This window comes from Corvus cornix, chromosome 2, assembly GCF_000738735.6.
Source record: "Corvus cornix cornix isolate S_Up_H32 chromosome 2, ASM73873v5, whole genome shotgun sequence".
NCBI lineage: Eukaryota > Metazoa > Chordata > Aves > Passeriformes > Corvidae > Corvus > Corvus cornix.
Window position 1 is genome coordinate 151,826,083 of NC_046333.1, and position 17,469 is coordinate 151,843,551.

General features: G+C 40.2%; 1 protein-coding gene across 5 annotated transcripts in view; it reads right to left on the reverse strand.

The window, feature by feature from the left end:
- Window positions 1-17,469, reverse strand: part of TSNARE1 (t-SNARE domain containing 1) — a 461,757-nt gene that overhangs the window by 30,766 nt on the left and 413,522 nt on the right. The window lies entirely within an intron of this gene.

The following is a 17,469-nucleotide window of genomic DNA, read 5'->3' on the forward strand; positions in this document are numbered from 1 at the left end:
GCTGGCATTTTTCCCAGCAAGGATCTGAGCACTGGCAGTTTTCCTGAACTAAGAGGGACATTTCTATTTTGTCCCTTTCTGTTTTACTTGAAGAAGGACAAAAAAAAAAAAGTGCAGCAATAAACAGAATCAAGAAACCAACCCATCCTGCAGATAATTCTACTTCCAAGTCCTGCTATTTCACTCCAGCACATGCTGCAGTGTCCAAGCCACTCATTTCCCTGGATGCCTCTGCGTAACACACCTGTGTGTCGTATTCCAGGTGGTGCCTGTGGAGAGCAGCTGTTCCCAGGCCTGAATCTGAGCAAGCAGCTTCACTATCAAAAGGTTTTTCACAGGAATCATCCCGTATCTGTGATCAGCATCATTGCCTTCCTTTATATTTTGTTCCATGTTTCTATAACGTCCCGAGGCAGAGCAATTAGTCTGGCATGCAGCTTCTGTATCAGTGCATCCTGTGAATTTTTACAGGACAGCTTAATGATGTTTTCTGGTCTATTCTCAAACAGTTTTCAAATAATTCTTATCATCATAATTGCCCTTTTGGCTACCACTGAGCTCTGAGCTGGCTTTTTCAGGTGATGACTTTACGATTACTCCCCCAAGCTGGAATAGATAATTTGAGTTCTGACAATAATTACATGTGGTTTTTGTATTTTTTTCCTATGCACCGATTTTTGTTTTTGTCAACAAAAATGCAGTCATTGAGATAATTTGAAGACTCGTTAGTTCTAAATAATCTGAATAACTCTCTGTAATTTTACCAGACCATTACCTCACTTCTTGAAAGAGCTTTATGCGCAGCACAGCCAAGGCTCCTGTTCATAATTTCCTCCACCATGAAAATTAATCACCTTGTTTCTGATCTCTTTTTTTTCCTCATCTTTTTCTCACTGTTAGTTATCAACCTTATCTCTTCCACTGTTACAACTTCTTTGAATGTGTGGAAGAATTTCTTTGGTGCAGGACACTGTGGGAATCAAAGTATCCTGTCCTGACCACTTGTTCTTGCCTGTGTGTTCTGGGCTCTGATTCTCTAGATCTGACCCTCTTCTCAGCTTTTTAAAAAACCTTTTTTTTTTGCTGTGCTTCACTTATACAGCGCTGCTGAAGATTCCTTTGAGAAATTATCCTGCTGGATAGTCATTTAAAGTTTGTAACACTGAAATTATACCAGCCAGGCTGAGAGAGACTCACAAAAGGAGAACAGACACAAACAGAACAAGAGCGAAGCGGAGGCTATGACAAAACCCCAGATAACAAATAGCATATGGAATTGCAAACTTGTGCTGATATAAAACCAGATGAACAGGCAGGGATGTATTTCCAGTAAATCTCCGAGGATATGATCTCCAGTTCTGCAGCCCATTCTGCTTACACTGCACACCCAGCTCTCTGAAAAATACATTGTTTTGCTCATCCCAATCTTGCCCTAAAACATCTGACGGGTTTTATAACATCAAGCTGAGTTTATTTGTCTGCTGGGCAGGAGCCTCTTTGGAAGTCTAACAAGCTGAGTTATGGGGACTGACTGGGTCAGTGAGATATTCCCTTTGCCTGAGTGCTATCAGTGATAGAATAACAAGAATTTCAACCGGGTGCAGAGGCAATAAATGGACTCATCATTTGAAAGGAAAGTCACTGAGAATTAAGCTCTGCACTCCTTCATTCCTAAAAAACATCTGCTTTCACTTCCAAAAAGGTTTTAATTTGAGTTTTCATGAATACAGGGCTGTTATCTTCCTACTGAAGGTACAGTGCTATAAATAAAGGGTGCAAAAAATATATATTGTTTTCTTCCTGTTTACTCAAAATCCGGGTGGTTTGTGTGCCTGGCTAAAAAGGCACCAATTTATCTTGCTGTTTCCTATGTAAGACATTTTTTTCTGATTAAAAATAAAGGTAATCTTCATTTTCAGAGGCAACCACCAACTTTAGAGGAACTGGGCTCAGGCTCTCTGAAGAGGCTCTTACTTCTCGACATATCATGAACAAGTAATTTGTGCAAGGCATGTATGAAGAAAAATACAAACTTGAATAGGACTTCTGAATTCTATTTGACAACAAACACATGATAATTACCTGCACCTCCAGCTCTCTGCTATTTTAATAAATTTATGGGACTGTTGTGGAAATGGAAAAGTATGTGATGGATTTTTGGAGTTTGTTGTGTTTGCAGTTGTGTTCAGTTGCTATTTGAAAACACAAACATCATAGGATTTTTACCTTGGGATCAGCAATACTCAGACAAAGTCAGTATAAAAGTAACTTATATGAAATTATTTGGAAGTCTGTAGTAACTATAATGCCTCAAAAATAGTATTTTTGTTACAACAACTAGAAATCATTTTCATGTGTCATTGGAATCCCTGGATCATAGAACAGCCCAGGTTAGAAAGAATCTCAAAGCATCATCTGGTCCAACCTTTTCTGGGAAAGGGAGACTTGGTGAGATCATCTAGGACTCTGTCCCACCACAGATTGAAATCTTCCAGGCACAGGGACGCTGCCACATCCCTGTGGAGGTTGTCCAAGTGCCTGGTTGTTGTCACTGCAAAAAATTTGTTTCTTCTCTCAAGATAAAACCTTGCCTGGTACCTTGTCTTGTCCATGTGCCTCCTTTTGATGAGAGAGCCTCTGTCCCCTTTGTAGTCACCCTTTAAGTACTAGAGTACCATAAAGAGCTTTCCCTTCTCCAGGAAGAGAAGGTCTAACTCCTCCAGTCTTTCCTTGCTATTTCCCTTATTATTTTTTCTGCTTTTATGAGGGTTATAATAACAGTAAGCCTATATTTGATATTGTGCTTCTCCTGTTGGCACCTGTGTCAATCTCCCACCACTGTTGCAGGGTTATGAATGTGCGGCCCTGTCTGTCCTGCTCTTTTTTATCCAGACTTCCATCTTGATCCCCAAAAGCTGCCCTTGATTCACTTCGACAATTTCCCACACTGTGTGGATCTCTACCTTGCCTTACAGGGCCACTGAGAAATTAAACTCTCCTTGCAAACATCTTCAGCCCCCCATGCTAAGTGAGATTGATGTGAAATTAAGAACACTTTGGGGAGGGTTTGTTCAGCTTGTATGCTCTGCAGCCCCATCTTTCTGCATGGAATGTTAAACTTATGTTAATTAAAGCTGAAAAATTGCTTCTACTGCAATTGAGTATTTGCAGGATCTTTTCTCTCCTTTTATTTTGGAGTCAGAAAGCAAGTTTTACTGAGGGAAAAGCTGGAAAGGGGCCTATCAAGGGTAGTATGGGTGTACCTTGAATTCTTTGGTGAACCAACAAACCTGAATATCATGACATCACCAAGCTCCTAGCCTGCCAAATTGGAATCAATATCACTTAGGACAACATTTCATTAGAATTTTATGCCCCTAATTATAATATATACTGCAGCTCTTGGAGGCCCTGTTCTCTGCTTGTTGATTCAAGTGCCCTTGCCAAGGTAACCTGTAAACTGCATTATATAGGATTTATTACATCATTTCCTTTGTGAATATAAGGTGATTATCACCTTCATTACCAGTCATAGATGTATGCACTATTGTATTTTAAGTGTATTAGTGCCTTCCACGTGGCACAGGGTAATTTACAATTACAATCGCTTCCCCTTAATCGTTACACTACAGTCTATTAGCAAATTGCATTTCTTAAGGCCTGGAAACATTTTTTTTTAATCATCCTTGAAACACAAGGGGTTGCACTTATACACCAACTCCTAAATTGTTTTTCCTTGTCTTCTATCACCCTTGAAACAAGTGTGCTGAAGGTATTAGCCAGCAATTCTCACCTTCTTATGCTAGAAAACACAAAAATACCTAGGATGACACTGAAAAATACCAAAAAATAAATTAAATTACCCCTTACCTTACTCTTTCAAATGAATTACTCAATTCTGTGCCAAAACCATCTCAACTGCAAAGCATCTCCAAAGCAATCTCTAAACCAGACCTGGATGGGAAGGGAGTTGTTACTTCATGGCCTGAGTTGTTTTCTCAGTGTTTTAAAACCCAAGGCTATCAATTAATCATCACTGTCACACTCTATCCAGAATGCCACTATGCTGATTGCTAAAAAAGCACCCCCTTCCCAGTGGAATAGAGTAATAAAGGTAATATTATAGGATCTGTGTGATATTTGTTCTCCTTTAACTTCATCTTCAGCTGTCTCCCCGTATAAGAAAGTGTCTCAGATTTTTTTTTTATACTATTTATACTGTTTACTCTTCAATTTATCGGCCAGATTTGACTTATCTGTAGTTTTCCTGTCACTCAGGGTATTGGCTCATATCACAGAAGTTAAATGAAAATTTTTGTAAGTTCTAAATGAAAAAGAAAAAGAACAGAATGATCTGTCCTCAAATTTGATCACTGGGGAAATATGCTGGAATCTCTTAATGACCAGCAGTTTGACAACTGAATCTGAAACCTGTGTTTTTCCTGAGCGTATTCATTTCATGTGGATTCAGAAGGAAGGAGACTGTATTTTGAATATATACCGACACTCTTCCATCCATTCTTCTCAATGCTTTCTGGCCAACAGCAGCGAGGAAAGAAAAACCAAGATTTAACTTGAGGCACCACTGAGTAAATCCCTGGTCTAAACTCAGCTGAGTTCTTGAACCAAAGAAACCATCCTTGGGAGCCTTCAGCATGGCAGAGGATAGATCTTCACTTGAGGGAATGGTTTGGAAAGTGACAGTGAGAGCGGTTTGGGAAGTGACAGCAGAGCTGAACAAGCTCTGAATTTTGTATTGAGATCTGTGTTTCCCCATCAGAAAGGTTCTGGATGAGTGAAGTTGAACGAATGAGCCCTGAGTAGATATTCTGGTTCACTTATCTCCGAGCTGCAGTCTGCATTTAGCTGTGTAGCAGATTTTCTAATCTCTGTTTCCCCAGCGCTAGAGTCGGGGAATGATGGGATGCTCAGTCAAGATTGCAGGACAGACTCTTCCTTTCTCTCCCTTTGACATTTAGAGATTTAATCCTTCCTAATCTGTGCGTGTCTCACTGCCCACTACAAGATGGTTTAACCCTTTTCTAGTCTCATTCAGCATTTTTGAAACAGGACTGAAAAGCAGGAAAAAAGCACCAAAAAGCAACAGTCTGTTTGAACAGTCTGCTGGTCTCTCTACTGATCTGTAGCAAGCACATGAAAGGGAAAGGAGGAAAAGTTATATATAAAAGAGAACTTGCTTTTGCAACAGTGCATTGATTTATTAACAGTTTTAAAAACTGAATCTGCAAATCCTTCTTAGCTGGAGCTTCCTGATGGGTTTATAGAGAGTAGTTGCAGATTCCCTTTTGCAGATTCCCTTTTGCAAAAAGAGGCAACACAAGCCCTTTGTGGGTTCTGTCACATTCCATTGAACACAGGAACATGGAAGTGCTGAAGGAGAACGCACACTAAATTGGGAAAGCCATTGTAAGTGACCTACACTACTTCTAAATAGGATCAAGTGCCCCAGCCCAGGAATGAAATATAGCCCTGCTCATGGCCACGCTGAGCTGACTGGGGTTTCTCTAGAGCTCAGCTGATCAGTACAACCTCATTAGTCACCTTTTGTAAGACAATATCTCTACCTTGTTGTCACAACAACCCCATTCAGCCCTGCAGGCTGGGGGCAGAGTGGCTGGAAAGCTGCCCAGCGGGAAAGGCCCTGGGGATGCTGGGCAGCAGCAGCCAAATGTGAGCCGGCATGTGCCTAGGTGGGCAAGGAGGCCGGTGGCCTCCTGGCATTCTGTGTCAGCAATAGTGTGGCCAGCAGGAGCGGGGCAGTGATTGTCCCTCTGTGCTGGGCACTGGGGAGGCCACAGCTCAAATTCTTGGGTCAATTTTGGGCCCCCTCACAAGAAAGACATTGAGGGGCTGGAGCATGTCCAGAGAAGAGAACAGAGCTGGGGAAGGGTCTGGAGCATAAGGCTGATGAGTAGCAGCTGAGGGAGCTGGGGGAGGGGGGCTCAGCCTGGAGAAAAGAAGGTTCTGAAGGGACCTGATCACTCTACAACTCCCTGAAAAGAGGCTGTAGCATGGTAGGGGTTGATCTCTTCTACCAGCTGACAAGCAACAGGACAAGGGGAAATGGCCTCAAGTTGTGCCAGAAGAGGTTGATATTGGGAAGAATTATGTGGTCAGACATTGGAATAGACTCTCCAGTGAAGTGGTGGAATCACCACCCCTGGAGTTGTTCAAAAAACAAGCAGATGAGAAACTTCGTGATATGGTTTAGTGGGCACGGTGGTATTTGGTTGACAATTGGACTTAATGATCTTGGAGGTATTTTACAGCCCTAATGATTCTGTGAGTCTATGATTCACTAAGCAGTAACTGCTTCTCCCTCTGCTCCATCTTCCCAGTGTGTGTTTATATATCTTAACCATAAGTATGAGCTACATTCCAGAAGGAAATCCTGTCATCGCCTGTGCAATGCCATAATTGTGTATCCCCACTGGAAATAGATTAATTGATCAAGGCATGATGAACACACCACATCAATGCCTCCCCCTCTGATCGGCCACGTCCCTGGATGAGGGAAGAAGAAGTGGCATCATTTCTCTGAGTATCTCTGCACTGTGCTGGTAAAAATAAGCTTTGTTTCTCTGAACTATCACTGTGAGGAAAATGAGATGAATTCTACTCTGCCTCCTATATAATGCACTATATATTTTGTCTGAGTATCTGTGACAGGATGTACTATTAGTAATGATGGGTGATTCAGAAAGAATAGGGGGATTGTCATATCCCAGGCATGATCTGGTCTGTATTGAAAAACAAAACTTTAAACTGACATATAGAAATGTCAGTTCATTTTGTAGGAGTGATTTTCGTTTCTCTTTCCACTGGAGATGTGCTATCTTTGGATTTCACTGCAGCGTGATGTTAGACTCATTGTAGTACTGAAGAAACAACTGCTCTTGTGAGCAGGAATGGCAAACAAAAATGCTAAATGACCATTAATCTTGATGTTCTGGTAAAATGTAAAAGAAGAGGAATATTTTAAAATATTTTAAAGTAAACAAGATATTTATATTAGATGTTAGGATAAAATTCATCACTGTGAGGGTGGAGAGGCCCTGGCACAGGTTGCCCAGAGAAGCTGTAGATGCCCCATCCCTGGAAGTTTCAAGACCAGGTTGGATGGGGCATGAAGCAACCTGCCTCTGTCCCTGCCTCTGTCTGCCAGGGGGGCCTGGAATGAGATCGTTTTGAGCTTCCTTACAACCCAAACCATTTTATGATTCTATGATTCTGATTTTTATTTTCTCTAATTTATCTCATTTAAAAATTAAATAGTAAAGTGGAATTGAGAGAGAATAAAAACCTGTTGCCTCTCTCTGTTCCAGTAGAATCTGATGCCTTTGTGTGAAATGGGAGAGACCCATATGTATTTTCTAAAAGTAGGGGAGATAAAAGGCCCTATAGAATGCATGTGTTGCACAGCTGCAACTATTTTAGAATATGCAGATGACCACCATGCAAACAAATGGTTGTTTGAGATCCCAGAAGTAAGGGAGAAGTTATTAACAAAGCATAAATCCATTCTCTTACATTACAAGAAACAGCATCAAGATCACACTAAATCTGAAGGGAGCCAGAAACTGGTCGTTTTTTTCACAATAATTCTAGAAGCATTGATGAAACTCCTAATAAATAAGTAATGTTGAGTTTTACTAGTCCCACATGAAGAAAAAAAATCTAAAATCTTGGTAGAAGTGTAATCAAAATTAATCTTTCATGTTCCAAGAACAAAATCCATAGCTTTTTCCACAGGAGAAGGAAATCCTGTGCTGACTGCTCCGACAGAATAGAAACAATAAAACAAAAAGACCAGATAACATATGAGGACAAATGTTAAATGCTTCGTCAGGCAGGAGCAAGGAATTATCTCTTAACAGAAGATGTTCAGCCCTCTTTGGTTTGTTTCTGTAAAACTGAACTAAACAGACAGTAAAAACAACCTTTTATTTTGGAGTGTAATGGAAGAGATGCTCTTTTTTTTCACCTCTGGTGCCTTTTCAGAACAGGGTTGTGTAAAGATAACTTTTAAGTAATGGAACATCTACCTTATCTGGAAATGCATTTTTAAGAACAACATGGTATACAGTAGGATTATAAAGGTATTTAAGTTTACATAGTTTTCACTCTTTATTGGTGAAAAGAAAAAAGGAACATTTTGAACATTTTGGTAATAAAAAAAAGACTGTTCTCATCCTTTAAAAACCTAAATTTTGCCCCTTTAGAGTTTTATTTTTGATCCCCAAAATCCTGTTTCTTTGATAAACCTGTTTAAGAGATTAATTTCTTAAGCTACTAAGAATTAATGACTGAATTAAAAAGCAGTCCTGACTTCAGCAGATATATCATTGAGGAGTGCATCCTCACAATATTTGTGTTCCTGCAGTTCCCTCACTCACAAATTGCTGATTACTCTCTCACCCTACTACAAAATACCCCAAAAAGTTCATAAAAAGAAACAAAATCTGAAATAATTAGATTTGGTGGCAGTTGTGCAGTTCTCTGAAGGAGATAGCTGACTCCTAAGGAATTACTGGAGAGGAAAAGGCGATTACAGCAAATTTGAGCTGTTTGAGCCAACACATTCTGCTGGGCAGAAGGAACAAGGTAGAATAATTTTTGTGCATTCATGAATTTATTTAGATTATGTGGACTGAAGGGCATTGAAAATGATGCCCTGGTTTCCTGTTGGCAGGCAGGACTGTCCCAACACAATTAACTCCCAAATCCATTTAATAAATCCACAAATAATGTAAAAATGCAGCAGTAGGTCTCCCAGATATCCATGGAGCCAAATACAAAGCACAAAATCCAAACAGATCTAAGGGAATTTGGTAGAGGAAGTTCATGTCACTCACTATCTACTTGCTAATGAAATTTGTGAGAAGCTGTAAGCTTGATCACCCCATTGTTTGAGGATGTTTAGCTTGTCCAGGCAACAATGTTCCCAGTTTTCTCTACTTATTGGCACCTGGAACCAGAGACTCATGGAATGGTTGAGGTTGAGAGGGTTGCTGTCCAGAGGGAGCCTCTTGTGTTTCAGTTTGTGCCCATTGCATCCGATCCTGTCACTGGGCACCCACTGGAAAGAGCTTGGCTCCATCTTTGCACCCTCCCTTCCCATTTTTATGGATATTTACAAGATTCCCCTTCAGCTTTCCTTCTCCAGGTGGACCAGTTCAAACTCTGGGAGAGATTCTCCAGACCCTTATTCTGCTTTGTGGCCCTTTGCTGGACTCTCACCATTACATCCATGTGTCTCTTGTACTGAGGAGCCCAGAACTGGAAACAGCACTTCAGGTGTGGCCTTGGAAGTGCTGAGTAGAGGCAGAGATCACCTCCTTCACCTGACAATACATCTAATGCAGCTAAGAATTCTGTTTGCTGCCTTTGCAGCAAGGTCCTGCTGCTCGCTCCTGCTCATCTTGGTGTCCACCAGCACCTTCAGGGCATTTTCCACCTGAAATTTCAGAGAGCTTTTTCATACGTAGTAGGACCAGGTGTTCTTGAAAGAACCAACATTTCTCTTAAGGGCTTCCAGACCTTGTTGAAAAAGTAGGAAAGATGCAGTACTTGAGTTCCAGGCTGTTCAGTAACACAGACAAAGTGCTCAACCATGTGAAGACATCAAGCTGTGTGGGATGAATCTTAAACCATGGGGAAAGACAATTGTATGGGAGACAACAGGATGGTTGGTTTATGGATGTGGATCATTACCAGCGAATCATATTACAGAGTTAGAGAATGGCTTGCGTTGGAAGAGACCGCAAAGAACATTTAGTTCCATCCCTGGCCATGTGTAGGGACACAGTCCACTATCCCAGGTTGCTCCAAACCCCATCCAGCCTGGCCTTGAACATTTCCAGGGATGGGGCATCCAGAGCTTCTCTGGGCAACCTGTGCCAGGGCCTCTCCACCACTCAGAAAAGAATTTCTTCCTAAAATCTAATCCAAACCTGTCCTCTGTCAGTTTAACACCACTGCTCTTGTTCTATCATACATGCCCTTGTCAAAAGTTTCTCTCCAGCCTTCTTGTAGGCTCCATTCAGGCACTTGAAGGCCAGAATAAGGTCACTCTGAAGCCTTCTTTTCTCCATTCCGTAAAGTCAACATATATTCACAACTGGTGAATTTCCAGCATTGTATTCATAGTTTTGATCTACAAGTTCAGGAAAATGCTGTTGGCTAAGAACACCACAGAGTCCTCCGCTCATAGTAGGAAATAACATTGCATTTGACATTATTCTTATGAGGACCCCATTAATTTTACAAAAACTTTGATAAATTTTAAACTACCACTTTCTGGCCACAAGTTTCAAGGGTTGCTTAGTGTGCATGAACTCTCCCCATAAACCACAAAAAACTAATAAAAATAGGTTTTTAACTCAACTAGTGCAGTCTATACTCAAAAATACATTGGTTCCAGTTTTAAGTACTGGCTGCATTAGCGCACAGGAGCCAGCAAGTCTCACTGCTGGATAAAGTACTCAGTCATTTGATGAAGACTGTTAAACTATTTAGTCATTACTGATAATATAATTTACCTTGCTATTATGGTCATTATTATCAGTATTTATGTTGCTCCTGGAAGGTTGAATCAGAAAATGCATTCAGTAACCTGGACTTTACCTGAAAACACAGTAATTCCCTCCAATATGTTCCCCAAGCCTCCTGCAGCTACAGAGTGGCAGTCCTGCAGAGGATCAGAGTGGCCTTTCTCAATTCATAGAACTATTTCCATCACAGTTTTGGCCTGGGACAGCTACTCCTGCCCAGAAGAACTTACAGCTGTGGCTGAATGGTAGAAAGGATCAAGGACAATGGACCATTCCCCACATGGATACAGAAACTCCATGCCATTTGAGCCTTGACACTCTTTTCTGGAATGGATGTCATAGGAGAGCTCTGCTCTTCCCAAGCAAACAGAACACGGGCAAGACAAAAGAGATCTGCTTCTATTACTGATCTCACTGCCATGTGATGGTGGCAGATGTGGGGCTGTGATGTGCCTCAGGAGACACAACCTTTCTAAAAAGGCTTGGTAAAAATACCTGTCCTGATATCCTTTATTTTACCTTTTTTCTTCCTCTTAAAAAAAGTCTGGTTGCTTTTTGAAAGCTGGGACTGCTAAGCAGGACCCAGCTGAATTCACCTGCACTGGTGCAGGGCACTCTTTTGCAAGCTGGCTGATCACAGTGATCCCATTGTGGGTGGCCCCTCGAAAGCTCCAGGGACACTTCAAAGGAAATACATTGAGAAGGGGAAGGACAATGGGAAGGAATTTGCATTTTAAATATGACACTTCCATGAATGAATAATAAGGGATTTGTAAGGCTGGCCACCAAGAATTAAAATAATAAAACCCTCTTCATCAGTGCTACAGTTAATTCTTCAGGCCTGTTTTCCAGTGATACTAACTCACAGTTTCTTCCAGCAGAGGCTTTTTGGCAGCCAAAACGATTAAAGCAGTCCATCAGTTAAATAACAGGCTACTCTAGGGAAGGTGGAGCCCAGAACTTAATCTTATGACACTTGAAACTTGTCAAATTGGCAGCTGGACTTTTACAGGCGGTCTCCAGTCAATCTTAGAAATGAACTGGACATCTTAATATTATGAAAATTAGCATGAAGCAGTTTTCCTATTATCTCTTTAAAATGGAAGTAATGGGGATTTTTAAATTTTTTTTTTTTCAATTCCACTAGATTTCTAGATTTTCAATACTTCATGTGTAGTGGGTTGTGATACTCATCAGGAGTAACTCAACAGCATCTCCTCTGTGCTTTGGCCCTACAGTGTTGTGAGAGAATGAAGAGAATGTGGAGAATGAAGAGTTACCTTCACTGTGGTGTTGTGTACCCTTCATTAGTCCTGGACTTATTATTGTGAGCATTTTAACGTACTACAGGATTTAGAGCCATATCTCATTTATAGGCCCTCAAATCCTGGTCTTCCAGCAAGAAAAGTCTCGTATGACACTGCACGTGCTGAGAAACGTCAGTGATGAGCACCATCAGAGTTAATTAATTAATAGATAAATAAATAAATAAATAAATAATTAGTCTCTTCTCTGAGTCTCAAGTAACTCCTCCCCTCGGCGACCAAACTGCATCCTAACTATGATCAGTTTGAAAAAGAAGAGATTCTTCCTCTCCTGTTATCAGGGTAACAATTAAAAGATGGATTTATCATTAAATCACATCTAACCAACCGCAGCCAGTGCAGGAAATTCAGCTGACAGAGGATGGAAATGGAGGACATGTTGCAGTTGAAGTAATCATGTGGCAATAAAACAGGAGGAGTTGTGGTCCTGTGCTCTAAAGTTCTTTACTGGTGACTTTCAGTGTGATACTGGGAAAATTGCTAAACTGTGTGCTGCTGTTTCTTCAGTCACTAAGGCATAGTTAATATCATGTGATTTCAAAAGCATTTGGAGGTCTCCAGATGAGAAACTGTGCTGCACAGACAGACAGAATGCTTCTCCTTTTGATTATTATTATAATAGAGAAAAAAAGGACAAAACCAGGGTTGTTTCCTCCTCTGTAGTTTCCAGTATCATTTAGAAAGGAAAATAAAAAGCTATTTCTGGAATCATTCAAGTCATAAAACAAGAGCATAACTAGTACCTCACTTGAATATAAGAATTATTTTGAATTTTAGATGATTAAAAAAAAAGAAAGAATTATCAGAAGACACAACACTGCTTCTGGTAGCTGAAAGCAAATTATATATGATGCCACTTGAGCTGCATTTTCAAGGTAAATTTCAAAGAAAGAGGTCTGAAGCATAAACAAGAATTTATTTTTAGACATCTTATTCTAATATTTGCCTTATTTTTATCTTTCAAATACAAGGGAGAAAATAAAAACATTTTTCTGGAGAAGTACTGTGTTCTTCTTGTGAAGTCCTGTCCATTTTTTTGAGCAGATTGTTTGTGGCTGTGAATCACATTACAGTAAAAAAAGGCAGCAGTCCTAGTTCCACGTACAGACTCCCTGAATATGGAGCTGGATTCTGTGAAATATTTAAGCATTCAGTAAAGATTAAGTTGTTTTGGAAGGTACTAAAATACCATTCCAACTCTCTGGTGTTTTAGCAAAGCCAAAAAGAAATGAACACAAAGCTCTGGCCCAGCTGGAATAAAGGAGGCCAGAAATCTGAACTTCACACTGGCCTGTTGCAAGTGTTTGAGGGCTACTTTAAAATAATTAACAATTTTTTTTGACCTGATGTCCTGACTATAACACCAGGGCTGAAGAAAATCACCAATAGTTTGGAAATAACAATAAACTAGATAGTGTTTTTTGTTACTTAACATCAAACTGTCCCCCTGCCTACACCCATGACCAGTTTATCCTACTCCATTTTGTCCTCAGTTTTAGCTGTGGGCTCTTCCCAAACACATGGGATTAAGCTTTATGTACTGCACAATCCTCACTGTCTAGTTGGGTGAATTAGAGGCAGTAAGCAGAAAACGTTGAGTTAAACTCCACGGTGGATCTTTTTTAAAAGCTTTCAATGATCTAATTGGTTCCTTAAATGCTTCTTGTGCTTTTTTTCTCACCCATTTTCTTCAGCATCCCTAAATAGGTCCCATCAAAAATCAGGGCTGTGGACTGGATGGACTTCTGTCTTTAAATTCTTCTCTCTTCCCTCTTCTTCTCTTCCCTCTTCTTCTCTCCTCTTCTCTTCTCTTCTCTTCTCTTCTCTTCTCTTCTCTTCTCTTCTCTTCTCTTCTCTTCTCTTCTCTTCTCTTCTCTTCTCTTCTCTTCTCTTCTCTTCTCTTCTCTTCTCTTCTCTTCTCTTCTCTTCTCTTTTCTCTCTTTTCTTCTCTCTTCTCTCCTCCCCTCAGTTTTCCAAAGGACATTTATCCAGACCTGTGCAAAGGGGAAGGGGAAGGCAGCTCCAAAAACTATTTAATCCTCTGAGATATTATTAAAAGAGAGGCAGGACTGCTCAGCCTCTGGTTATAGCTACAATTTTGACTGTCCAAAGAGGAGTTCAGAGAGCTCACTTAGGCTGAAAATTTAACATTTAGATGGACACGTTCAAGGTGATGAATCTGACTTTCTTCATTGGACTTCAGTTTGCTTTTTCTTGGGAGTCCTTACAGCTGGTTCACACAGAGGTCTGTTTTGTTTTGTTTTGTTTTTTTTTTTTTTTGGCATGAAATGAGGTATAAGAAAGAAAATTTGATGTTAAGTATCAACACCTTCCTCATGCAGGGGTCACAATCAATATTTGACCCAAACACAGAAGTGAAATTATTAGTAGAGGTTGTTGGTGGGGGAATACATTTACACCTGAAATCCCTTAGATGGTGAAAAATATACTGGGGTAGAAAATAATGAAACACTACTAAATCCAAACAAAATTATCAGCATGAAGACCAATGACTTACTGCAACCCAATACAATCAATTCCCCAGCAGCCCCAATAGATGGGACCAGTGCTCTTTAAATACACACAGCAGAGTTCCTGGTATCTACTCAGAAATGAGCAGATCAAATTAATCCCCAAAGCACTTCTGCTGAAATCGTCAGATTTATGCCACAGATATTTTCCCTTCATTTATCTAAACATATACTTTGAAAAGAGTGTGGTGCAAATAAAATCTCTTTGAGCTTCCATGGCGAGAGCTTGGGAGCAACTGACACAATTGTGCTTCTCCAAGAGCCTCCAGCAAGTGACTTAATCTCTTTATATCTCAGTTTTACTTCCTTTAAAACAAGAATATTGAAAGTTCTGCCCCTCAGAGGGGTGCTCAGAGTGTAAGCTGAGACCTGCTGGATGAAAGGCATGCAGGGCTTTTATTTACATCTGTGTTACACCACCTTCACTTCAGCACACAGGTTTACAGTCCATGAAAGGAATGTGAGGCAAACAGCACTGTTCAGCACTAAATGCTTCAATTCATATTTCTAAAAAAAACAGTACCTGGATTCTCATTGAGTTCCAGAACTGACAACCTGAGTTCACTTAATGCCAGCCCTTGCAATACCCTTTTATAAATCCATTTTTAATTTATTATTTTTTACACTTGGCTACATGCAATTCTGCTGCTTCTTGCTTGTGAATCAGACCCTTGGTTTCAGGCTTTGCAAAACCTGATAGTGAATTTCTCATTATGTCCATAGTAATTTCAATTATTTTCCTTTGTCTAAGATTTCCGTTACGCTTTGGTGCCTGTAGACATTTTAAGTAACTACCTTTTTTATTAGCTGACTCAACACATGACAGATTATTCTGTCCAGCTCTTCTCCTTGGGTCCTTTTATCAGCCTAAGTCCTTATACGACCTCTCTTAATGTTCCTGTATTATCTGTGAGGGTGGAAGCATTCAGTGAATTTGACATAAAAACCCACCTTTGGGTCAGAGATTTACACTCATTTTTAGAAGAACTGACCCAAATGACCCAAATAACATATAATTGAAACAATTGGTCCAAACACCACTGACCAAATCTGGGAAAAAGAAATGAACACAAAAATGGGCTGTTTTCCCATGGAAAGAGTGTTTTCCCATGGAAAGAAACACATCAAAATCAAGATTTAAGCTGGGATTGTCACTTCTCCATCCAGTTCCTTATCAGTCATCAAATCAGTTCTTCAGTACAAAGAATGAAAATAAAATATAGGTCTTGTGCATTCTGAAACCTAATTGCTTGATTGTTTCTTGGGGTTTTCTTCTATAGAAAGACAAAGGTGAAGTCCCTCAGCTGGAGTTGTTTTTCTTGCAGGAGTATTTTCACTTTTGTCAATGTCTGTGTCTCACACTGGTCCTCTACAACATCAGAGCAGTCAAATATGTGAAATCTGTGCTACCTGAAGGTTTCCCCATGGTAGAACTGACATTCTCAAGCAGAACACACCACTTTCCTTCTACCCAAGAGTCTTCCTAGGGGTGGATGCCTCAAACCTCCATTCCATTCCATTCCATTCCATTCCATTCCATTCCATTCCATTCCATTCCATTCCATATTATTCTATCCTCTCCCTTTGCTGAACACCACCATGCCTTTGAGAAACCTTACCACAAATACACCTCTCCTTGCTGTCTCTCTGGAGATGACTCAAACACAGAAGTTTCAGACACAATCTACCACAGCTCTGCCAAAAGGCTTCCCAGCTGAAGCTAAAAAATCTCTATACTTCTTGCAGAAAATTTTGTGGCACTTCTTAGCTCAAGTGCTCATCCTCGCCAGCAGAGTGTAACAGTGTGGGTACTTCCAGAGACAGAAACAAAACAAAAATGTATAAAAACGTTTTAGGACCACAAAAGAATCACACAGGACCCAGACAAGACTCAGAGTGAAGGAATATGAGATGCTACTCTGCACTATGGAACTGCAGGATTTGCTTAAGTAACAAAGATGTGTAATTTAGCCCTGAGGCCAGAGAAATGTTCTTGGTATTTTTAAAATAAGCAACACACCTGAGGCCCCTGGAGGTCTTGCTTGAGCTAGAGCAAGGGCTATGATTGCAGAACACACGAGTGTTTATACTCAAGCATCCTTTAGTCTGCTTTTCACTTGCATGGCAGGAATTTTCCTGTCAGTACCACCATCACACTGAGTTTTCAACTCTTCTTCTCCCCCAAGAAAAGCAACAGCAAGCAAAGTTTGTGTCTGGAGAAAAATCCTCATTAACACTCTAAAATAAGTTGGGTATATTGTGACATTTTCAAGAGATCTTCCTTCCTCTAGGATTCATTTCTCCAGGAATTGAAGTCAAAATGTACAGAAAAGAAACATCAGTTCCAATGAGTGGCTCTTCTGTCAAAAGACAAAAGGACAAAATAACACAGAAATTTTCCCAAGCCCTGAAACAGCCCCCTTAAAAATCAAAGTTTTCCCTTCCTTCTGACATAACATCCTCACCTGCAAAACAGGCTCTTTGATGGGACTGTTTCTGCTGTCTCTGGTTCTGGACACTGTGAGTTAAAAAAGAAAAAAAATTCTGAAACTAATATTAAGTTCAGAACAAGTCTTAGTAATCTCACTAAATGCTAATCGAGTTTTAATGCTGTTTTCATTAACTTTGTGCCCTTTCATATAAAGCTGGAGGGCTACTCAGTGATAAGAAAGCCCCACCAATAGAGCCATATGAATGGATGCTAAATGCAAATTCTGGAAGCACTGGGCAATGCTCACAGCAGGGCTTTGACAGGATAAAGATTTTATGGAGTGTCATATCAGGACTTGTTGAGGAGGCTGAATGTCAAGAGTAAAAGCAACAGCAGAGAAAAATGAAAGCAAGAAGGACTCTGAAGTGAAGAGGGTGTGTTTTATTTTGTTGGAAACCACAATTTAAAAAATTAACTTTCTACTGTAAGTAGCTAAATACCCAATAGGAAGCTCATCAAAAGGAGATTAAAAATAAAAATCAAAATCTGACAGAGAGCAAAACCCTGCCTTTCATTGGAAAGCCTAAGACAGGCTTACAAAATATTTC